This window comes from Thamnophis sirtalis, unplaced genomic scaffold (genome assembly GCF_051295495.1).
Source record: "Thamnophis sirtalis isolate CommonGarterSnake01/CBP01778 unplaced genomic scaffold, rThaSir2_p1.2 scaffold_3, whole genome shotgun sequence".
Taxonomy (NCBI): domain Eukaryota; kingdom Metazoa; phylum Chordata; class Lepidosauria; order Squamata; family Natricidae; genus Thamnophis; species Thamnophis sirtalis.
Genome location: NW_028261383.1, coordinates 86,418,259 through 86,444,656, shown reverse-complemented (window position 1 = coordinate 86,444,656; position 26,398 = coordinate 86,418,259). Strand labels below are relative to the sequence as shown.

Here is a 26,398-nt window from a genome sequence, read left to right as displayed (position 1 = left end):
AAAGTGACATGATAGCAGTGTTCCAATATCTAAGGGGCTGCCACTAAGAAGAGATATAAAGCCTATTTTCCAAAGCACCTGAAGGAATGGATGGAAACTAATCAAGGAGAGAACCAACATAGAACTAAGGAGAAATTTCCTGACAGTTAGAACAATTAATCAGTGAAACAACTTGCCTCCAGAAGTTGTGAATGCTCCAATACTGGAAGTTTTTAAGAAGAGATTGAACAACCATTTGTCTAAAATGCTATAGGGTTTCCTGCTTGAGCAGGGGATTAGACTAGAAGACATTCAAGGTCCTTCCAACTTTGTTATTCTGTTAAATTTATTTACTAGCCTATGTTGAAATACAATATAATATTAAAATCTAATCAAACAACTGTGAGAAGTGGTAGTGGTAACAGGTGTATCAATTTCAATTTTTGTAGTCAAAGATTCTTTTATTACATTTTCATTTTCCTTTATACAATCACTTAAATACTGTGCAGTTAAAAAAAAGAAGCAATAAACAACTCATAACACTTCTATCCTACATACACCCTTCCTTCTACCCCTCCAACTTTCATTTCTCCCTTCCAACAATCCCCTCTTCTACTTCCCCTCCCTCTCAGCCATTCCTTTCTCCCCTTCCCACCATCTCACCCTCCTTACATTCCCTTCTCACTCCCTCTTAATTTCCCCCTCTTCTTTCCCTCTACACCTCGCTTCGGTGTATTTCTAGTATTCATTGGTCTATTTGTTTTGTACTAAAACAAAAGGAAAATAAAAGGAAAAGAAAGAAGAAAAGAAAAAAAGAAAAAAAAAGCAACAGTATCCAAGTGCATTCATTGTTCTGAAAATTGAGTCTATACTTCCACCCTCCCCCCCACCCACCCCCTGAACCCCCCTCCCTGATCCCCTTCCGACTTCCCAGGTCCCATTCCCGGCATCGTTCTTTATCAAGCAAAGTCTGGAGTATATTGAAACCAAATAGATTAGAAGTTACAAAATAATAAAAAATAATAAAAAATAAAGAACAAAAAAGAAAAGAATAATAAAAAGAAAAAAAAGGGGGGGAACCCCCCCCCAAGAAAGAGAAGTCAATATACTCTCTAACATTAAACTCAGCTTCTCATTATTTTTAAAATCTTAAACAATGTCTTTACCTGCTTCCGCATATAAATTCTATACCTCCCATCCTGCCTTTACCCGTGTCCGCATATATATTTTATCCTCATCCATTGCTCCTCTCATATTTACTCCACCCTCGTGTAGACTCTCCAGATAATCTTTCTTAACCTTGTATTCAAATAACAATTTATACAAAATTCTGGATCAAGATAATCTAATTGAACGTTCACTACCCTTCCATCTACCCCACGCACCCGACTCCATTCATCCCAAACCACAATCCAAGAAAACTATGATCTCCGCTCTCTTCGCCCCAAAGAATAGATCATGCGCAGTTTAAATTAAGATTCAAACAAGTCTTATATAAGTCCCATACAATATATGTCCAAATTCAGCACCGCTTCTTTCAGTCTCAGTATCTCTTCATCGGTATACAGCTTTGTCATTTTATACCAGACAGGAGTCCTGAAATTTTATTCAAATTAAAATTTTAAGTAGTATTTTAAAGGCATAGCTGGATCTTTATTCTTTACTCTTCTGCCCTTCCGGAAAGGGAAAGCAACACCCTCCACCTTGTAGCCACGTGTCCCGCTGCTTATCTTCTCCTTCTCCTTGTCTTTCTCCAAGTCCGGGTGAATCAGGAAGTCCCGCCTTCAGAGTTTTGTAGTAAAAATCTCGGGCTTCGCAAACAGAATTGAGACGATATTTTTGGTTCTCAAATGTGACTGTGATACCAGATGGCACTTCCCATTTATATTGTATCTGAGAATCTCTGAGTTTTTCAGTTAAGAAAGCGTAGTCTCTCCTTGCTCTTAATATTTGAGATGGTATTTCTTTAAAAACAATCAAGTCCTGTCTATCGATTCGCAGCCTGTTGTTGTAGAACTTCTGTATTATCGCATTTCTGGATTCTCTTGTGGTGAAATATATAATTATGTCCCTCGGAAGCTGTCGTTGTTTTGCTACACACGAGTTCTGGCGATAAATTTTTTGACTCTGCCAATCAAAGTTAAATCCCGGACTTCCCACCGAACGTCTGAAAGCTTCAAAAAAGGTCTGTTTCAAATTCTCCTGTTCCTTTTCACGCAATCCTCTGACTCTTATTGCAAACGCAGTCTTATTGTAATTTATCATAACGAGTTGTTTTTGAGCATTTTCAACTTCCTGTTGTAACGTTTGAATTTTAGATGTCAAATTAGAATTAGTTTTTTCCAAAAGTTCCAATTTGTCCTCCATTTCAGAAACATAGCCTGTCATAACAGTCATAACTCTGATCGTATCTTCCCTTGTTTGAGCAATCTTGGCGTCCAGTTTATCATATAAGTCCGATAAAAGTTGTTTAATTTCCTGTCTGAACTCTTTAAGGGTTTCAAAAAGAAATTCTTGCGTTAAGAGATCTCCAGTAGAGGGCGTGGGAGGCAAGGGCAGCGATTTTGTAACAATTTCTTGAGATGTATTATTAAGGAAATGCTTAGACTGCTTCGATTTGGGAGCCATTATAAAAAACGCACAAACAAACAAAGTCTCTGCTCCCCTCGGTTTTAAATGGGATACTATTTATAGACTTTTAACAGTTAATAAGGAGAAGTCTTCAGGAGAATAGAACTGATTGAGTGTGTCATATATCAAACGCAGAAGCTATAAAATCGCCATCTTGTAACGCAGCTGGATAAGAAAGCCTTTTACAAAATTGAAGCTGGTATTTTGAATAGTAATAAGAAAAAAAATTTACAACTTCAAGTTAATATTTGGTTTTGAAGCCATTTCAAAATTTATCTGCCTGCAGTTAATAAAACTCTATTGCCTGAATATGCAGCTTTAAGTAAAGAGGCTGAGTTCCCCTTTTATTTTGAAGTTAAGGCTTGGCAAAACTTTCAGTGAGTAAACATTGTAACAAGACCGTTCAGCAGATTCATCACCATTTAACTTCCAGATAAGCAAAGTTAATGAAGGAGTAACATTCTTGTAGAAATAAAGCTAATTAAAAAGCTTCTGCTGGCCTATTGTGAAACCAAAACATATGATAAGCAATCTCTTTTGTTTTGAATTCTTGTGAATTCTTGTGAGGATTAACAAAAAGTGTTCATTATTACCGGAGAAACCAGCCTGCTCAGCGCCATTTTAAAAGCCTCTAAGTAAATAATTTTTCGGAGGAGAAAAAGAAAAGAAGCTAAAATGTTGATAAACAATTATTGTGCACGGAAATGGATTCAGCTCGTGATAAGATTAAATCAAACAAAACTTTGAACTGAGTGGGGGAGACCTACTTTGTCCTGCACAAGGCAGTTTGAAGTTCCCAGCACGGACAGCCGTTCTGCCTTGGGCTAGCCCCCCTTTCCCTGCAAGCACAAAAGCTGCAAAAATCAAAGAGCATTTGCCAGCAAAACAGTTTCTTCTTTCCTTCTTGCCTGAAGGATAAGAAAACCTGATAAGACGTCAGATGGAAGATCCTCTAAACAGGTACGTAGCCAGGAATTCGGAGGCAGCTGATTTTTTTGCTGCCACCACCAGCAGGCTCCTCCCAGGAAGCTTCCTCAATTTCAATTTTTAATGGAGTAAATACTGATAAATATAACCCATAGAAATAAATGATGATAATCATCATTTTTAAAAGTAGGAAGGAATCTTGAGAGGAAAAAATGTTTATTGATGATTGGTTCATGCAAGTAGCTAGATTTTTTTTAAAATAGTATCTGACCTTTTCAATTAAATTAAACAAATTCTCTTTTTAAGAGAGATTGTGTTCTTGCTCTTAATTTTATTCATTGATGTATCAAATCTGTAAATTAGAGATTGCACTGTGAACTCTTTCTGAGCTACACAGAAAAGATGAAAAACAGAATTCCTGTGGTAGCCACATATGATTATTTACACCAGCATCTGAACAGGATCATTTTATGAAACATCAGCAAAATTATAACATTTGCAATGTGCTGTGTATGTGCTTAATGGAACTTCTATAATTGTCCCATTTCCATTCTTTCGCTCAATCCTATCAATATCTCAGATTTTGTATCATCACTGTGGCTGGGTTCATACCTCAGACCACCATGGTTTTTGTTTGAGCTGATATGTGGAGGAATTAAGCTGATTGTATTTTATTCAATACCATGATTAGCCTGGTTGCGAGGTATCCTCACTGCAGGATAACTACATTTTGATATATTACTTCTAATGAAAAGGAAGCAACCAATGAGCCTCTACTTGTAGCATGAAAACCTGAATATCTTCTTTAAACCCCTGAAACCAAAACCAAAGCCCCTTAAAACTCCAAAGTGGCAGAAGGATTACATGGGCTCAGAGGTGGGTTGCTACCAGTTCACACTGGTTCAGGCAAACCGGTAGTGGATACTGGGACTGAGTCGTCAAAGCAGTAGGGACAGCAGGTTGGCCATACCCCCAAACCAGTTCCCCGATTGCCCATGATGTTGCCAGCATGGTTTTAATTCTTTTTTTAATGTTCTGTGCATGCGCAGAATTATTTAGGGGCAACTGCACACACATGCGCAGCAAACCAGCAGTAATGCATGGGCTCCATCAGACATATGGGGGCCCAGACTAGGTGCAAAGCCAAGTTTTGGGGACTTTGCAAAAGGCCAGCAAAGTTAGAATTGACCTAATTACATGTGGAATGATGTTTCCTAGGACAGGTGCTCCAGCAGAAAGGGTCCTCCTTAGCCAACCTAGAGCATGTTCCTCTTGCCTGATAAGGTAGGACAAGTAGAAACAATTAGAGAGAGAACAGACGCCACAACTGTTATCCATATTATTCCAGGTCTAACTAGGCCCTGATTTACAACAATTTGTTTAATGACAGTTTAAAGTTATGACTGCCGTGGAAGAAATGATTTACCACCTGTCTTCAAAGTTACAACTATCATACCAATCCCACAGTCCCATGATTGTGAATTATAGGTGTGTGTGTGTGTGTGTGTGTGTGTGTGTGTGTTTGTTTGTACATATACATACATACATACACGATCATGGAACTGTGTGGTTGACTATACACTGGTATGTATGTGCGCGCACGTACGCAGTATGTATGTGTATATGTATGTATACCCCAGGTACCTACTTACAGTAATATAGATAGTTTTGCAAACTACGATCTGCAGGAATAATTACTGATATCAAGGAGAGTACTGTAATTAACCCAATTTAGCAGATGAGGAACATCTGTTAAATTTGGAAATAAACACTAGGTATAACTATAAGAGGCAATCAGCCTTGGCTGAACACCAATCTTAAAATATTAATCGAATCCCAAAATAGAGCTAGAGAACATCAGCATCCTAGTATGACGTAACAAGTATTACCCCAGAATGATGAGAGAGGCAATTGAAATGCATAATCCAAATAATTTCAATAAGGAGAAAAGTGATCAGTGGCCATAGCATTTTCCTTCATTGAACACAAGCAATGTAGGGGGATGTGACATCTTTTGCCAAATTCATTTTCAGATCTGTTCTGAAGAAGTTAACACAATGGCAAATCAATCCTCAGGACACACAAATATTCATATTCAGGGCTTCCCACAGCATTACCTGAAAGTCATTGTGCCAACATTTGATTGTTATTCTTGGAAAATATAAGGAGAAATTATTGACACAATGACTTCTGGTGAGGCTAGGAAAATATTAGAATTGAAAAACCAAGATACAAAAGCAATTCTACTGTTGTAAGTAAATAAACAAATGAGCTCTCCATTCCCAGCATCACAAATTTTCTTAAGTGGCTGACTGAATCCTTTATTCAACAGCAGCCTGGAAACCAAGATGTTAATGCAAAGAAATTCCTAAATTAAATGTTGGGAGACACAGACACAGATACATAACAGGCTGCTTAAACTTTCATCCCGTTTTCAGTAACTTTGAAGCAAATTTCATTAAAATAGATACATTTTTTTAAAAAAATACAAACAAAGAAGTGGGAGAAAAGGCTTCAACACACTCATGACCTGCTATTAGTCTGAAGGTACTGGAATTATTTTTCCCAAGAAGTATGCCCAACTTGGCTAATTTTTTTAGAAATGTCTCTGGAAATTACAGGAAATCCTTTGGACTAGATGAATTTGAGCTCTTGCCCAATTGAGAGCATTTTCTATTTGTTTTGTTTTTCTTCACAAATCAGTCTGACCTTCTGTTCCAGTTCTTGAATACTAAGGACAAATGTTGGCGGGGGGGGGGGGGGAAGCATTTCCACTCTGAATATTCAGCTGCTCAAGCTTTCATGTTAGTTGGAACACAACCCTGCCCAGGTTAATGCCTTCTTACACACATTGCTACACCATAATGTATTTTTCAAGTTTAGGTTCTAAACCAGATATTTTCAACGATTTGCCACCTGGAGAAAGCTGGTCCTTCATGAAAGAAGTGGCTCTGTCTGACTTGCTTAGGGACTAGCTCCTCATGGAGTAACACTCCAACCATCCTATGTCTCTCTTTCCCATTTTTTACCACCTGTCTTTCCTGGCTCACTTAATGCATACCCATTAGAAGAAGGACTCTTGCCAAGTCAGAAACCCCAAGTGACATAAATCCTGAGCATGGCAAATTATGCAAAGTGAAGCTGCATGTGCTATAGCAATAATCACATCCTATAATTTTTTTCTCTCTTCAGGAAGATGAAGAATACATTATAAATGAATCTGGATGAGGAGTGTATGTGTGTTGGCGAGCTTAACCAAACTAATGAAACATGCGTGCTCGTGCATCACTAGCATCACAGTTAATTATAATAAGCACTAAAATTTTAGGCTGCCTTGGTAGGTCCCGAGTGTTTGCCAATTAGAATGCAGAGAGAATACAAAGGGTTTCATTAAGGCAGATATAGAATGTGAGGACTGGGAAAGGTCTAAAGAAGCTCTCCCAAAATTAAATGTACTATTTACAGGACTGATTAGATTCACTATTATAATTCAAAACCAGTGAGAAGTGGTTTTTCTCTTGAAAATTAACAATATAACAAGGGACCATGGAGGTCTTCTAAGCCAACTCCCTGCTCAGGCAGGAAACCCTACACATTTCAAACAAATGGTTGTGCAATCTTTTCTTAAAACCTTCCAGTGTTGGGGCATTTACAACTTCTGGAGGCACGTTGTTCCACTGGTTAATTGTTTTAACTGTCAGGAAATTTCTCCTTAGTTCTAGGTTGGTTCTCTCCTTGATTAGTTTCCACCCATTGCTTCTTGTTCTGCCCTCAGGTGCTTTGGAGAATAGTTTGACTCCCTCTTCTTTGTGGCAACCCCTGAGATATTGGAACATTGCTATCATGTCTCCCCTAGTCCTTCTTTCCATTAAACTAGACATACCCAGTTTCTGCAACCGTTCTTCATATGTTTTAGCCTCCAGTCCCCTAATCATCTTTGTTGCTCTTCTCTTCACTTTTTCTAGAGTCTCAACATCCTTTTTACATCATGGTGACCAAAACTGGATGCAGTATTCCAAGTGTGGCCTTACCAAGGCATTGTAAAGTGGTGTTAACACTTCACGTGATCTTGATTCTAGGAGAGTCCTATCTGGCATACTTACCATAATCAAATTACATTTCTTTTCTGGACTGATATTTAGTTTTTGTGGCCTTGGTTTAACTCTTCTTTCCATTCTTCAAGGTTATTCCTACTTCCACCTTACAACTCTATTTTTATAAGCACTATTAAATTCCGGTTCTATTAACAAAATGTCTGCTGTCCAAATTCTAATAGCCACTTGTCATTTACTGCATAACATCTCAATGCCTCAGCCAGTGGCAGCAGATGGCCGGTCTTGTTTGGGGATAGAGGCTAAGGAACATAAGGTGTGACTAGTATTTTGATAGGAGACTACCAGCAGCATAAATTACAAGGCAGGGTGACATAAAAATGATGAAAGCTGTAACATAACATCATCATACAAATGATGTAATTTGTATCCTTACATCAAATACATAATGCAATGATATAACAGTGTCATTTACACAATGATATGATACCAATGCCATCAATTGCCTGCTTCCTGGTAGATGCCAAGGAACACATATATGACATTGACAAGATAATGTCATCACACAGATGCTGCAACTTTTATGTCTTATCATAGTTTATAACCCAGTTTGAGCCTTTGGAGTGAGATGGATTAGAACTCTTATTAATAAATGCTACAGATCCTAGAGTTTTTTGCTTGATATTTTACATCTCCCCCTTTTGCTTACCTTGTTCTCCGAGTTCTTGTTAATTTCTTTTGAACTGTTGGTGATATTTTGGACTTCCTTTGTATTGAAGGTGATGCTATTGTTTTCTTTGCTGATCTTTCCATCTCCCTCAAAGCTTCTCTGGCTGGCTATATCTGGCAACCCGAAAAAGTCAAGGGAAGAATTCCTTCAGAATATATATTATATCTTCCCTGATGAATTAAACTGAAATGATGAATTGAACAAGAAAATTCAGGGAAACTACAGAAAGTTGAAGGAAAAAAATGTACAATGAAAGACACAGTGACCTCTCTAAACTATCTCATAATGAAATACAGTAAGTGCTTTCTACTCATAAAAATGTCACCCAAATCTCTCGTTATTTGAAGAAATGTTTCAAACAAGTTTTCTTTCATCAAACTGAATGAAGATTGGTGTGAAAGTAATGCAGGATTTATCTGCATGTCACTGGTATATAGGTACGTGAAATACATTTTGAGCTCTTGGTCTTTCTGTCTTTCAACTGAAATCATTTTTCCCCCTCAGTTCTTCTGTTCACTTCATATATTTTTCCCTTTGGGCTTTAATTGTGTTCTACACTTTGTGGGTTTCCCAGGATATTTTACATCTCCTCTGTATGGGAGGAACTATTTCATGCTATTCATTTGATAGTTTGTTCCCTGCATCACTAGAATACACTGGATTAATTTCCTCATTATTATTCTGAATAGGGATCGTTTTTAAAATCACAGGGTTTGAATAGGATTCCGTGGTTATGAATTAAATAGGATAAGTAATAGATGGAGTAACTTTCACTTCTTGTATTCTAGGGGTGCATCGGTTGATGTGAAAATCGAACATCCACTTGGCAAGGCACTGGCAAAATAGGTTCATTAAGGAAGATTATTGCTTCAGTATTGGCTGCTATTGGAGAGCAAGCGATAGAAGGATCATTGATCTTGCTTCATGAGGCAATTCATGTGTTCTCTACTAAAGCAATTTACTGTGGCAACAATTAGAATATTGCCCTCAGGAGGAAATAGAGCCAAAGACATCACAAAGTCACTGAAGTCCTAAAGTTTCTGTTATAAACAAGAGCTTTTCAGCGAGCTCAGAGTTTGCAGACGGAGTGTGGGATTGGTTTACAACAATAGCAATAGCAATAGCAGTTAGACTTATATACCGCTTCATAGGGCTTTCAGCCCTCTCTAAGCGGTTTACAGAGTCAGCATATCACCCCCAACAATCTGGGTCCTCATTTTACCCACCTTGGAAGGATGGAAGGCTGAGTCAACCTTGAGCTGGTGAGATTTGAACAGCCGAACTGCCGAACTAGCAGTCAGCTGAAGTAGCCTGCAGTACTGCACTCTAACCAACGGCACTGGATTGTGCTTTCTTTGAATCATAATGTACATGTAGCCCTCGACTTACGGCCACAATTGAGCCCAACATTTTTGTTCCTAAATTAGACATTTGTTAAATGAACTTTGCCCCCATTTTACAATTTTCTTTGACACAGTTGTCAAGCAAATCACTGCCGGTTAAATTAGTAACACAGTTGCTCAGTGAATCTGGCTTCCCCATTGACTTTGCTTGTAAGAAGGTCACCTGACCCTGGATACTGCAACCGTCATAAATAGGAGTCAATTGCCAAGTGTATGAATTTTCATCACATGACCATAGGGATGCTGCAATGGTCACATGTGTGAAAAATGATCATAAGTCACTTTTGTTTAGTACTGTTGTACCTTTGAATGGTCGTTAAATGAACTGTTTAAAGTTGAGAACTACCTGTATTCAATAAGCCACATTGGTTGATTTATGCATCTAGTAAATCACAAATCGTCCTCAAATCCTGCTGAGCTACTTCATGCTGGCAGAGGATAATGGTGGACTATGATTTGGGGAGCATTAAGTGAAGTACAGTAGACTGGACACCAAGAGTTCATCCTCCAAGCAAGGTTAACCCGAGTTATGAGAGTTATCTCAGCTGTCCAGCTAGAGAAGCAGACTGCTGAGTTAGGCCACAGTGATATAGGAAGAAGTTGAAGGTATTGGTGACTTGAGTGGAAACACCAAAGGTGTTGGAAAGCAACGGTAAGCCAATATTGCATTTTATGCCAATAGACAGAAGGTTCTTGTTGTGTGGAGAATAGAAGGTGGGTATATTGCGTGCAGTGCCCTGAACTGTACAAAATAAAGTAGGCATATAATGATAGTGAAAGTAAGACAAAAATGTCCAGATAGTGGATGTGGCAGTACTGGGGAGAGCAGAAGAGAAGAGAAAGAACTAAATACCAAGATTTGCCAATAGAAAAAGAATGACTGTGGCAAAAGAAAGCAAAGGTAGTACCAATAATAATAGGCCCATTGCGTGTGATTCCGAAATAAATGGAGCATCCCTTGAACATTGTCACCATTGACATTGGTCAATTGGAAAAGGTAGCTTTTCTTGGAACAGTTTACATCTTTTGGATGATAACTTTAACACCATCAAACATCAACATCTGCCTGGTCCCAGGTCTTTGGTAAGGATTCAATAGTTAATAAAATGCCAAATCTAGTCTAAACATCTGGTTGACTGTGAGACAAATCATAATAGAAATACCTATAAATGATTCAAGGAAGATAAACAAAGATGGAAAGAGTACACTGAAATCTGTAACCACCAGGCTACAGCGCACTATTGGGGCACAGCCTGTTCAAAACCTGGCCACAGGAGAAATGGGCAAGCATGCACATGTGAAGCTCCACTTGTGAAAGCATTGGGCAAGTGTGCCTATGTGAAGCTCCAGTTGTGCAAGCAGAGGGCATTTGCACTTACGCAGAAAGGTCCACTTGTGCGAGTGGAGGGTGCTTGACCTCATGTACAAAGCTCCCCTTCTGCAAGCAGAGCTTTGCACATGAGCACAAGTGTGCGACATCGCTTGCGTGAGTGGCATGGTGCCTGCCATTCTCACACCAAGTTCCATTTGCGCAAGTGGAGGGCACACACATGCACTGCTCACACGAATGGAGCTGTGCACACATGCATAGTCACACATGAACTGTCACTCACATGTGCACCCCACATCGGGTTGAGCTGCTGGAAAGGTTTGGGACTGCTGCCTTAGATGTTATTCCCCATTTACTAGAGCCTCTAATGCTAGAAGATGAAGCTTGATCAGCCATTACCAAGATGGAAGGCAGAGGAATTGATGGAAATAGATGTAGAGCAAGGAAGAGAAGAAGAATCTGTAAAGTACTGACCAAACTATGAGAGCACATTTTGAGAAAGGCACGGTGGCCAATAGATAGGAAGAGGTAAATCCACATAATAAGGAATCTAAATATCTTTCCAAGTCTTTTGTGGCTGCTCTCCCAAATTACAGTCTGCAACAGACTTTTGACTTCTCCTTTTACTGTTAATGGTTGATCTTAAAAGGCAGAAGCTGTCTACCATTTCATTATCTTCATTGCCAGTTTTAAGGCTGGTTCTTGTAACTCTAGTCATTAGTTTAGTCTTCTTTGTATTTAATTCTAGTCCTATTTTTTCATTGTACTCTTTGACTTTTATTATTAGAGTTTGCAGATACATATATATATATATATATATATATATATATATATATATATATATATATATATATATATATATATATATATATATATATATATATATATATATATATATATATATATATATATATTGCATTTTCAGCTCACAGAGTAATGTCATTAGAATACGGCAGGTTATTGATGTTTCTTCCTCCAATTTTCTAACCGTGCCCATCTTTTCCCAATCCATCTTCCTGTAATTGATTCAGCATATCAATAAGCAAGAGGATACAGCCTTGTCTCATGTCTTTGACAACCTGGGCCCAGTCTTTTTCACCATGTTCTGTCCATACTATGACTTCCTGACCTTTAGTTTCACATGAAGATTATGAGATGTTCTTGAATTCCCATTTCTCTAAGTGCCCAACTCCCTGCCCAGTGCAGAAATCTACTGCTATGTACCCTAGATGGCTGGTCATACAGCCCAGCACCTCCAGTGCAGACACCTGTTCCATTGTCAGAAATCAATTATTTCAAATTTTCTACAATATTCAGGTGAAGACTGTACAGGTAGTACTTCATTTACAAGCACAACTGAGCCCAAAATTTCTTTTGTTAAGTGGGAATTTGTTAAGTATGTTTTGCACACTTTACGACACTTTTGCCACAGTTGTTAGTAGTAGTATAGTCTTTATTGTCATTGTACAAAATAAATACAAATTCGGTTAATACAACGAAATTGGTTAATTGTTAAGTGAATCACTGCAATTGCTAAGTTAGTAACCTGGCTGTTAAGTGAATCTGGCTTCCCCATTGACTTTGCTTGGGAGAAGTTTGCAAAAAGTGATCACCTGACCTCGGGACACAGCAATGGTCATAAGTATGAACCAGTTGCCAAGCATCTGAATTTTGATCACATGACCATGGGGATGCTGCAAAGGTTGTATCTGTGAAAAACGGTCATAAGTAACTTTTTACAGTGCTGTTGAAACTTTGGACAGTCACTAAATGAACTGTTGTAAATCAAGGACTCTCTGTATCTTTGTAATTTAAATCGATTTTTGTCATGTCATCTGGAACATCTCTGAACAATCTGTTTTGTGTTCTACGTGACAGATGTTCCCATGTGGCTATAGGTCTGCACAATAATCTTATGTCTATCTCTTCCAATGTTTTCTATAAGTTTTTCCTTCCAACCCCTTCCAATCTTGGTTGCTCTACTCAGGACACATTTCACTTCGTCAGTGTGATTTGTATAATGTAATGCCCAGAATTGGACACAATATTTTAAATGCTATCTAACCAACGAAGAACAGAGAGGAAGAATATCTTCTCTTGATCTAGAGTGGGGGTAGCGCCAAGGTGGCGCAGTGGTTAAATGCAGCACTGTAGGCTACTTCAACTGACTGTAGTTCTACAGTTCGGCTGTTCAAATCTCACCGGCTCAGGGTTGACTCAGCCTTCCATCCTTCTGAGGTGGGTAAAATGAGGACCCAGATTGTTGTTGGGGACAATATGCTGACTCTGTAAACCGCTTAGAGAGGACTGAAAGCCCTATGAAGCGGTATATAAGTCTAACTGCTATTGCTATTGCTATAGTCAACCTTTTTATACCTACCACCCATTTTTGTATCTCTGTTAGTAGTAAAATTTTCTAACCGCCCACCCGTTCCAGAGTAATGGTGATTTTATGAAAACCTATGAAAATGTTTTTAAATAATGCTATGAATTTTTTTTTAAAAAGTCAATGAAATTTTTAAAAAAGGAAAGTGCTTCAATATCGGACAAAACCCCTACCGCCCACCATGAAAGCTGGAACACCCACTAGTGAGTGGTAGGGACCAGGTTGACTACCACTGATCTAGAGTTCTGTTGATGCAATATAATTACAATAGCACTTAGAATTATATACAGATTTACAGTGCTTTCCAGCCCTGTCTAAGCAGTTTAAAGTCAGCATATTGACCCCAACAATCTGGGTCCTCATTTTACTGACCTCGGAAGGATGGAAGGCTGAGTCAACCCTACGCCTGGTGAGATTCGATCAGTCAGTTGGCAGTCAGCAGAAGTAGCCTGCAGTGCTGCACTCTAACCACTGCGCCAACACGGCTCATAAAATTGCCTTTTCATTAATTATGCAATAATTAATTAATTATGTATTCCTTAGTCTGTCCTGTTTCATATTTTGCCATGACTTCATTCTGACGCTTCACTGAAGGACTATCAGAAACATTTTTCCACATGATTTTCTGATGTCTCAAAAGTATTCTGACAGATTAGTAAAACAGGGCTTACCCTTGCGGAAGTCAGGTTAACGCTTCTTCGGCATGACTTGTCTTCTGATGTGCCTGAAAATCTTAACGTTAGTAACACTTTCTACTGATTTATCTAGATAATCTGACTACCCCCTAATTTCCAGGGGAGCATATAAAAATCCTTTAGATTTTAGTTTTAAGCTAGGAAGATTCAGGGTGACCCAAACAAAGCCTCCTCTACTTATAAAATTACTGAGTGGAAGATACTCTCTTTGGAAACAGATGCCTTTAATGAGCTCCCAGTGGGCCGAATAATGGAAAGGAACACTGAACACTATTATATACACCTAAGTCAGTCCAATTTCTTTTTCTTCACAGGTCTGAATAAGTAATTGAAAACAATTTCCCAAGTACCTTAAATATTGATATGGCAATACAAGGAGGCAGGGAACAGACGGCATACAGTAAGAAAAAGATACCTTGCTCTCATGCAATTACCCATGTCATTTTCTGGACAATTGTGTAGAAATGGTTCGACAGACTTTTCCTTCAGGATATATTTCTTTTATATGTCTGCCTATCCTGCCACTGTCGGATCTCCTGATTGTCACCCATTCAAGTGTTAACCAGGCTTGATCCAAGTGGGCTGCTGCCAAAGCCAACTAGAGATTGCCATCTAGTTAGGGATTTAATTACTGTTGAAAGAAATGCACATCTGGGTTCAGTTGCAAGTGAGGGAAAGACACTGGAAACATGGAGACTGCTTGATAAGATGGTTTAATGGTGGATAGGACCACATGGGTTTTTTGATCCTGGGCAAAGAGAAAAGGGCAGAGATGCTGAGAGTGCCTGGGCTTTAAGCCCTCTCTGGGCTTTCGAGTTTGAGCTTATATTCTAATTGGTTGTCAGACTCCCATGAGGCCATGCAGGGGTAATTTTGTAGGTTGTCTGTGTCCCAGGCTTAGTTGAGCCTTGCTGGATGATGATGTAATGAAGGAGCTTTGGGCATTTCCTCCTATAGCTCTGTTTAAAAGAGGTAGATCTTTGTTATGTAGAATAGACTGGCCCAGGCTTTAATGGCCCATTAACAAAGTTGGGTTGTGGGGGGACTGAGTTTCTGTCTCCCTTTTAGGGGAAATACTCTGTCCTTTTAATATTTCCTAAAATATTTCATTTTTCTAGGAGAGGGGTAGGTGCTAACTTCCCACACTACAAAACATAGATCCCAAATGCAGAGAGATGAAGCTCTGTGGGATGGAGGAGAAAGGAAGGTGTTTTTTTTTAAACCACCTTTTTAAAAGCACATAAAATTCTCCATTAAAGTGCTGTAAGGACAGGATATACAAATGCTTGATTATCATACCAGAGAAAGCTTCAGTCTGGATCAGACTTCACCAGTTGGTTTTTCTACTTTTGTCTGTGGAAAATTAAGCATAGCCTTTGTTTCCCTAGAATTTGGAAGATATTTGGTAACTGGACTCGATTTTGGTATGTGAAGCCAATCTTCTGATATATTGAGCTTCCCTTGTTTCAGGTTTGGCATCCTGCCAAGAGTCACAAAGGGGGCATTTGTACATTTCTATCTCGTTGCTTTGAGTCTCAGCTGGCTCCAGGAAGTGAACTGAAAGCACTTGAATGTAACCTTCTAAACTCTTCACTTTTTAATGCATACTACTTTATTTCCATGCCAAAGCCAACACTTTTTTTAAAATGAAGGATAGGAGGCTGTGGCAACTGTATTATGAAATGAGTATGAAAAAAGGTGCATTATGAAGTTAAAAAAAAACACAGTATGAGTCAAATGCCTTCCTCTCACTAGAATGCAGTATGAATTCACCCATAAACATGATCTTGGTTTTTGCATAATTCAAACACCTTTAAATATTCTGCTAGATATTCCAGCTGCCGTAGGTTACTGCAGCATATTTCCAGATAGATAGATAACTGATTAGCCTTTTTTTTTGCCAGCCTCTGTTAAGCTATGCATCCACTTGCAAATATGCTGCAGTATCCTGGAGAGCAGGAATATATTGCAGAATATGTAAATGTATTTCAGATACTTGCCGTATAGAGATCAGTAAGGATACAGAAAATAATTAATGTTATGTTTTCTCTATCTCTGTAGCAACTTTCTAAAAAAAGGAGTATAAAGTGAAGTACTGAGGGTTTCACCTTTAATTACTGCATCATTATCACCATCAGTATGACATCGTATAGCCATTTCAATCTGCTTTCAAGTTGGAGTCTCTGAGAGAACTACTAAATCTGGTTTACAATAATCTGAACTCAAGAGTTGTATCAGTTAGTTGTATTAGCGGTAGGTAATAAAGAGTGGTGAAAACAAAGTTTAACATACCTCTAATATGATGTAAAATAAATAAATCTTAGAATAATGAATATTATGCCTAGTCCCATAATGTTTTATTTACAGAAGTAAGACAGTGATCCAAAATATATACTTAGAATAGCCTTGTCCTTTGCGTTCAAAAAGAATCCAGTTGTGTTTGAATGTTGAGTAGGACTTTATCTCTTTCCGTGGCATAAATTATTCGTACTTTCATTTGCTCCTCCAGATGACTCATTATGACTTCCTGACTTTCTATTTCTTGTCCTAGGTTCTAACAGGGAGCTTTAGCAATTAAAATATTAATTTAGGAATGGGTAATACTGTTATAATATATTTAATTATCCTTCAGTCCCACGTTAGTTAGATAATATTGAGAAATCCAAAACTCCCTTTAAATTATTACCAGTGAGTTACTACTATTACTTATAATCTAATGGATACCTGTCCTAAAACAGGCCATAATGTTAAGTGGCTTTCCCAAAGGTGCTTTTTCAAGCGGCAACTGACTTTATGGTTTTCTGACCCAGATGATGGACCTGGATGACTGAGAATCTTCGTAGCCATTAAGTGGTTTTATATTTTCTACAAAAGAAAAGTAAAATAATGGTGAATATATGCCTATCATAGGGTTACATATGCTACAGTCAAGACCATCATAGCCCCAAGCTGCAGTGTCCAGTGTCCTTTGTCTCAAGTCATCAATTGGATCAGCAAGCATATCAAGATAAAGGACATTGGACAGAACAGCATGTGTGTTCTTGGATACAGGCCAGTAGCAATTATGAAAGGGTTACTATAGTCTAGTCCACTGCTCACACCTGGAAGTTTTCTGGTTGTCTCCTCTCCAAATAATAAACAAGTTTGGCACTGCTTAGTTTTTCACTCCACACATGATTGCCACCTACTAGACAGAGAGACTGGGTATTTATTTATTTATGTATTTACTTTTTGCATTTGTATTTTTTATAATACAAAAACTGAAGTTCAGCAAACAATGCAATATCCAATTTCAACATTAAGATGTGATAATTTGTATTTGTATTTGTATTTATTAGAATTTATAGGCCGCCCTTTTCCCTGAGGGGACTCAGGGCGGCTTACATAAAGTAAGGAGGGGAGGATACAGACAATGGACACAAACAATACATAGAAGTAAAATAGTAAGCAACATTCATTCATCATTCGGGTGGGGACAAGTCATCTTTATCCCCAGGCCTGACGGGCTAGCCAGGTCTTAAGGGCTGTGCGGAAGGTCTGGACGGTGGTGAGGGTACGAATCTCCACGGGGAGATCGTTCCAAAGGGTCGGAGCTACTACTGAAAAGGCTCTCCTCCGTGTAGTTGCCAGTCGGCACTGACTGGCAGATGGAACTCGGAGGAGGCCTAATCTATGTGATCTAATTGGTCGCAGGGAGGTAATTGGCAGGAGGCGGTCTCTCAAGTAAGATAAGATAAGAACAACAACTAACATGACTTGTGTGAATCCTCTCTCTTTTTCCTCTCTGTTTCATTTTCAGAAATAGACATGCTAATTTTGAGTTATCGTTTGATTCTCTAGCATTTCTGGTGGCTGGTTAACTTGTAGAAAACCATATTTCGGAGGGGGGGGGAGTCCACATTCAGAGACATAAAATCCATTCATGCTATTAAACCCGTTTGTTCATTTTCAGAACTTTTAGAGTTCAATGCTTCTTCATTATATGAAGTGTACATTTTTAGCCTTTTTGATTAGAAGGCTGCAATTTGAACAGAATGAAAACACTGGTATAATTCATCTGCCAGAAACATTGTTTACAAGAATCTCCCCTGGATAATAACATCACATCAGATTCTAAATCTTACATGCTGTGCTGGTAATGAAACATGAGAAGTAATAGTATTTTATATGTTTAGTTTCTCACCAACTATCAGTGCTGTTGGCTGAAAATCCCTTTGCTTATGCTTCCTTTCTATCTGCATAAGAGTGTGCATCCATGCTCCCTATGCACACACATCCCTCATCCTTGAGCTGCTACAAGAATTCCCAATCTTCTCACCTGCATACACTCATGCACTTTTCTGCTTTTCCCATCCAAATATTGCAAATGGTTGCTCTTTCTGTTTATTCATAAGTGCAAGCTAGGAGTTCTCCTAAATAATTGGTACTTCCCCTGGATGCTATCTCTTTAAATATCTCCTGTTCTTCATTGACCTTGTTGGCAGTTCTCTATGTATTCCTTGGGCCAGGCATTAGTCATCTGTGTTCATTTGATACAATAACACAGAATTTAGTAGCTGTGGTGGCTCAGTGGTTAGAATGTAGTATTGCAAACTAATTCTGCCAACTGCCAGCCAACTGCCAGCTGTTTGATCCTGTCCAGTTCAAGGTTGACTCCGCCTTCCATCCTTTTGAGGTGGATAAAATGAGGACCCAGATTGTTGGGGGCACTTTGGTGACTCTGTAAAGTCAGTGCTTAGAGAGGGCTGTAAAGCACTGTGAAGTGGGCATATAAGTCTAAGTGCTATTGCTATTATATTGGACACAGATGACTACAATGCCAAGGTGAACACTTTTCTGAAGGACACTGCTACATATGAGACTCTGAAGACAGATCCTATCAGCAGTTACAGGAAAAAGGCGATTGATTTCCTGCAACAACTACTGAAGGACAATGCCATCAAAAAGCCACAATACTACCGCCTTTACCCTGGGGAAACCACGCCATGCATATATGGACTCCCCAAAATCTACAAAGAGGGAAATCTACTCAGGCCAATTTTCAGTAGCATCAACTCCATTATCTACAACATTGCAAAATATCTAACCATCCCATTAGCCCCTCAGATCAGCAACACCACCCCTCACATCAACAATTCACAGGACTTTGTTGACAAGGATTTGAAACTAAACCTTGATCTGGATGAGACTGGTTTCTTATGATGTGACTTCACTCTTCACCTGCATTCCAACAACTGAAGCTGTCATGGTAGTGAAGAAACGACTGCTACAAAACAACACATTAGATGACAGAACCAATCTCAGCCCAGAGTATATATGTGCCTTTCTGGACCTCTGCCTGACCACTACTATTTTAAGTGCAATGAAGCTTTCTACAGACAAAAACACAGCCATGCCATGGGTTAACCTGTATGCCCTATAGTGGCTGATTTCTACATGGAAGAGGAAGAAACCAAAACCCTAAACTCCTTCATAGGAATTCCATCCACTCACCAGTGTGTGGATGATATTTGGGTCAAGATTAAAACACAGGAATTGGAAGCTTTCACCAAACACATCAACACTGTGGACAAATACATTAAGTTCATTCAGGAAAATAGTCTGGTCTTCCTGAACTGTGCACTACACATTAAAGAAGATCAAAGCCTTAGCATTGAAGTTTCCAGAAAAATCCACACACAGAGATCAGTATTTACATTTTGATTCTCATCACCCATTGGAGCAAAAATAGGAATGACCAGAACCCAATACACCAGTGTTGCCTACTAGCAAAGTTGGAAAAGGGAAAGAACTAAAATAACATCAAGGACACCCTCAGAACTTGTGGCTTTCCCAACTGGGCCTTCATCAAGTAAAAAAAAATATCTCAACAGGAGCTCCTCCATAATATGCAAAGAAGAGAACAACAAACAAAGCAATGTTGTCATCCCATAAGTTGCAGGGATATCTGAAAAGCTCAGAATTTTCAACCAATACAATAGGCATATACACTTTAAACCCCAAAATAACACTAAGGCGGAAAGCTTGTCCACCCTGAGCATAAAACACTCAGACACAAACTGAGCAATGTGATGTATGCAGTACAATGCAATGAGTCATGTGCAGATATATACACTGGAGAAATAAAACAACCACAAATGCATAGCACAATACTGGAGAACAAAGCCATCAGGACAAAATTCTGCAGTCCATCTGCATTTGAACGACAAAGGCCCCTCTTTTGAAGACAGTGAAGTTCACATTCTGGACAGAGAGAACCACTGGTTTGAAAGAGGGGTCAAAGGCCATCTATATTAAGATTGAACAGCCCTCTCTCAGGTGAGGGGAGGGATATGACACCACCTATCTCCTATTTACAACACAGTCCTTTCAGTAATTCCAAGAAGATTCCACACCCATTTGCACTATTCAGGTGACCCTGAGGGCACAAATAAACCTCCAAATAGCCTCAAGACTCTAATGACTGCAAAGAATATAAATTCTTCCTAAAACAAAAAGGTTCAGTTGCTTTTGAAAAAAAACACCTTTGGGACAATTCAAGGTATAAGGAAAAAAAACCTAAAATATCTATACAAATAGATGGAAATAATAAAACATAAATCTTAAATGCTTTACTAGGAAAACAAAAAACAAGCCTATTCTCTTCAGTGACCATTTGAAATATAATTTTTTTTCCCTTAAGATATCCAAGAGGCGAAAACTGAGATACCAGTAGCAAAAGCAGAAGGAGAATCCTCTCTCTGTCTTGGCACTTGAAATCCTTTGTTAATAGTTAACCAAGCAGCAGGTGTACTGAAAAATATAATTTTCCCAGCGCACCTGACAAACATAAGTAATTTTAGAAAAATTATATTTTCTAGATCCCCTTGGTTCATTGTTACAAAAATGATTCTACCACAAGAAGCAGAAAAGAGAAATTAGAAAGAGACGCTACTGTAGTCTTATTGTCTGCATAATTCAAAGGATGCACTGCTGGAGTATTATTTTAAAAAATGCCAGGGAAAAGGAATGAAATAGCACACAGGTGAATTTGTAAAAAAAACAAAACCATAACAACATGTAAAGTAGGTAGTTGAGGGAAAGAAAAACAGTGTGCTGTATGTATTGGGAGAGAGGAGAAATTCTACTGGATGTGTGAACCATCAGTCTTCTATTTATATAGGATATGTGTTATAACCCTTGTACTATGGCAGCATTCCTGAAAAAGGTAGAAGGGAGTAGGGATCATGCCAACCATTGACTCAGCTGGAACCTGATAAAACTGCCAGGCTAGTCTATGTCAAAGAACTTCATCAGCTGAAACAATCTTGAACTGAACACACTCAAAATTGTAGAAATAATCTTTAAAACTAGGATATGTTAAGTATATTGATATGGAAGCAGAAATACACCAATGAGAGGAAGAGTGGAAAACAGAAGGGAGAAGAAAGATGGGAAGAGAGGGATAGGAGAGAGGGTAAGGGGCGAAGATGAGGAGGATGAGGATAAGGAGGAGTGGAATGTAGAAAGAGGAGAAGGAGAAAGGAAGGGGAAGTAGAGTAGGAAAGGATGATGGAGAGAAGATGGAGTAGGAGAGAGGTAGAAGAAAGAGGTGTATGCAGAGCAGAAGAGCTAATAATGGGTTTTTATTTTGGGGGACATTGATGACAAGAGGAACTGATGTAATCACTATTTAATACTATATGATACTGACTATGTATAGTATACATGTGATCGTATATTATGAAAATGGAAATAAAAATGTTTTTAAAAAATTGAAAAATTGAAAAAAAGAAAAAAATTGTAGAAATAATCATAGATTTTAGGAAAAGCTCTCATATTCTTCCACCTCTTACAATACTAGGCAGTATCAACAGTAGAGACCTTCAGGTTTCTAGGTTCTATCATATCTCAAGCCTTAAAATGGACACCTAACATCAAAAACGTCATCAAAAAAGCACAACAAAGAATACTCTTCCTGCGCCAACTCAGAAAAGTCAGACTCCCAAAAGAACTTCTGATACAGTTCTACAAAGGAATTATTGAGTCTGTCTTTTGAACCTCTATAACTGTCTGGTTTGGCACTGCAACCAAACAGGACAGACAGAGACTTCAATGGATAGTTAGAACTGCAGAAAAGACAAGTGCTACCAGCCTGCCTTCCATTGAGGACCGGTATACTGCACAAGTCGAAAAAGAGGGCTGTGAAAATATCTGCAGACTCCTTGCATTCTGGACATAAACTGTTTCAACTTTTTCTCTCAAGATGATGGTATAGAGCATTGCACATCAAAACAACTAGATACAAGGACAGCCCCCCCCCTCCATGCCATCACCCTGCTAAACTACTAATTTGCACAACACTGTCAAACTAGTAGGGCTGTATTACTATTACCCTTCACATCTTTCCTATTACCTATTCCTTATCTTCTTATGACTATACCTTTGTTGCTTGTATCTTACAATTTATATTAATTGTTTTATTTAGTATCCTAGTATGATTTCTGTTGATTGCTTATTTAGTATCCTATGACTATCACTGGATGTTCTGTCTTATGATTTCTGATGAATGTATCTTTTGATGATTTTGATCATGATTTATCACTTGCTGCTTGTATGTACACTGAGACAAATTCCTTGTGTGTCCACTCACACTTGGCCAATAAAGAATTTTATCCTGTCCTGTCCTATCCAATCCATCCTATCCCAAAGAACTTCATCAGCAAAAACAGAGAGGAGCCATCAAGGTGATGTAAAGGAGAAAAGAGCAGGAAATGTGTCCAGAGGTCATATTTGCAATGGGTAAGGGTGAATACATAACAATATGGACCAGCTCTGTCCTTCAAAAATGGTTGCTTTTGGCACCTAGGCAGTGTAGATATGCTCTCTGTCCTGTTTGCTGTGATTCTCTATGATTCTCAAGCTCTGAATGAAGCTCTTGTGCTTGCTGACATCCAGTCTGGCCTCTTCTCTGAAACCTCTTGCTTGTTGATATGCAGTCATTGCTCAGGGGAGGCAAATGGATTCCTATGAACAGATAGATCTCTAGGGAGTGTGACTGCTCCCCAGGCCAAGGTTATAGAGCTCCATCTGCTTCTTAAACCTCATGCACTCCCCTAACCAATATGGAAGACTCAGACTTCATCCTTGAAAAACAATTATCCACCAAAAACATCCATAATCATGTCAAACTATTGCAGTCATTTTTCAAAATACACAGTTTTGATTAGGGAACATTTTACACAATACCAAATTGAAATACTCAATCATCAGGTTTGACACGGACCTGACAATATTATTTTGAGGATCTGTTCCTGGCCCAGGACATATTTTGTGTACCATATGGCTTTTTGTTCTACTTTAGGGAATGTATGATTTCACACCCTACAAATTTACATTTCTAACCTATGAAGAGGTGGAGCTTGGAGTGGCTTTTTAAATATATATATATATAATCATGGAAGGGACACTAAGAAATAGCTGTCAGTTTTCCATGTTGAATTTGCTGGTTTCTGATAAAACATTCTGGTTTTGCACATATTTATCAAATATTTGGTTAAAGGCACATGACATATTTGCAAAATTTGTGGCAGTTTCCCTGAAAAATGCATGTGTCATCTTGTAAAGCTGGCTCATTGCCTTAAGTACTCCAAGTATGTTGCAAGATGATGAAATGACTTAGATGGCAGATGGCAGTGTTGGAGAAATAAAACTGCAGCACAAATTATCTGAAATGTTGTTCTACAAACAGTTGATGGAGTCCCACTGATAACAGTGGCCAAGTCTGCATTGGGCCAAATCTGAAGCTCTTTCATTAGAGAAAAAACTGAGTTTCCTTTCATGTCAGAAGGGCATGAAAAAGTTTAAAGCAGGTGCAGCTCAATAGCAGAAAGGGTGAAAAAAATCAAAATGGTGATCACTGTTCTGACCTGTTCTGATGTGTTTGATATACCCACTTCCAGTGGTGGGATTCAATTTTTTTTACTACCGGTTCTGTGGGCGTGGCTTTGTGAGAGTGGCAGGGAAGGATACTGCAAAATCCCCATTCAATCCCCATTCCCTCCCCATCTCACTAACCTGCTTTCCAGCTTCGTTCTCCTGTTCAGGGCAACAAAAGAAGATCAGCTGGGAGACAGTAGAGGTGGAACCAGCCTATTTGCTGGTTCTCCAAACTACTCAATATTTCTGCTAACGGTTCTCCAGAACCTGTCAGAACTGGCTGAATACCACCTCTGCCCTCTTCTTTATGTGTGTCAACAATGCATGACTGCAGATACGATATTGTTTTTCTGGGCCTCTCCCTAGGTAGGGACACTGCTGCATAGCACCTTGTTAGCTTCCTCGGACAGTTTCCCCAAATCATGTTGGCTAATTACAATTATCCATTCTATCAAGAAAGCACATTTTGATGTGTTTTTTTTTTAAATGGCTGCAGAAAGGTGACCCAAATATAATGTTAATGTTAAATATATGTAGTGGCTAATTACAAAAATGCAAACGAGACACCTATTATTGGTTCAAATTCCCTTTCTATTTATAGTTTTCCTTTATTTAGAAAATGAGCATTTTCAGCTGACATTGAAATACCCCATTTACAGCATTATATTCTTCTGAAAAATCAAACTATATGAATAAAGGCAAGGCCCAACTCATTAAAAAGAAGATATAGGTTGGGCTGTCATCTTGCCACAGATCATTCCTTGCTTTATTTCCTTTAATCCAAAAACTGTTGAAATATAATTGCCATACATGGATAGGAGCATATCTGTCCTATATATAGTGAGTTAATGCTGTATGCCTTAGGACTGCAATCCTATACGATGGGAATTCTGGGCTAAATGTGCACCATCTATTTTTGTAAGAATCCAGCCAAAATAGCTAAACCAGGGATAGGCAACTAATTTCCCCAAGGGGCTATATGAGTAACTGGGACTATTGTGGAGGGCCAAACTATCATGCCCAAGTGAGGACAGAATACAAACCAATAGGCTGAACTTAATTCTGCTCAATTGTATGCATTGCATACACTTATTTACATTTGATTTCTAATTTCCAATTGACCTCCAGCAGGCACGATATGGCCTGGGGCCTATAAAATGCCCAAGTCTGAGCTAAAGAATGGTTCGGTGTATTATGTGAATTCACACAATCAATTCAGGATAAGTGTATTGTGCAAACACAACTAGCAGCTGGGATCTGCAATTACAGAGACATCCCTCTCAGCTAAAAATCAAGTCAGCTGATATTCTGTGTTCCTGCTAGGCAGTAGCCTTGCTCCCAAATAGAAGAAAAATTAATATTAGTCTGTTGGTTCCCCTCTTTTATCCCAGACAGTTTACTTCACCCATTATAGTAGCTTGCTAAATGGCTTGTTTCCAAGCAAAAGGCAGACTGGAACATATTGGACCAGTTGCAATAGCTTCAATTCCCATGTTTCAGTCAGAGAGACTGCCAATCCTCTTTTTCAGGACTTGATTTCCAGCAGGAGTGACTTGGAATCATCGTAAGGCTTGTTTGCCTGCTGCCCTATTCGGTCCTTCATATTTTAAGAAGAAGGAATCAAATATACCATCCTGCTTTGGTAGAAAGATACACATATGATACAGTTTTAAAAATAAAGCATCTTGCTTTCAGAGTTGGGCTTCCAGTACTGTAAGAAATGCTATGATGTCTTAAACTCTAGCATGATAATGGGTATCTTTTCAATTACCCCCTAATTTCTTGCACAGACTGAAACATACACACAGCCTATTATTACCTTGTGCTGCTCCTATTAAAGAACAATGCCGCTAGGAGGAAGGGGAATGAGCTAATTTTGTTACCTTCTTGCTGTAAAGCAACACTGATAAATGTCAGGGAGCAGAGACACGGAACATTACTTTCCAGAGATGCAACAGCTCTCTTCCTGCTGAGATTTTTGGAGACAATCCAAACCAGGTCATTACCTCATTCCATCACATGTCAAGGGATCTGCTGCAGGAGCCAAGCCAGGCTGCCTAAGTGCAAACTTACACCCAAACCCAATCTGTCAGGCTGGCAGAAATGAGGTCTAGCAAAATGGCATTTCAGGCACTAGAGAACACAGTCAGCTGTGCAGGAGGAACAATGGAAAGAGAAACTCCAGTCCTCCCTCTTCTCCTTCCTAAGGCTGGCGTTCCCTGGTAATCACGGATAATGAAAGAGGGTGGGAAGTGGAGGCCACAGAGCACGTTTGCTTCTGGAGGAAACAGATTGGATCAGAAGAAAAAAGATAATTTCCTCCTGCATTAATGGTCTACAAAATCAA

The 26,398-nt window shown here is 38.8% G+C and overlaps 1 pseudogene; it reads left to right on the top strand.

Moving 5' to 3' along the window:
• Positions 1-10,668: 10,668 nt before the first annotated feature.
• Positions 10,669-20,622, top strand: LOC148048050 (uncharacterized; annotated as a pseudogene).
• Positions 20,623-26,398: the final 5,776 nt, after the last annotated feature.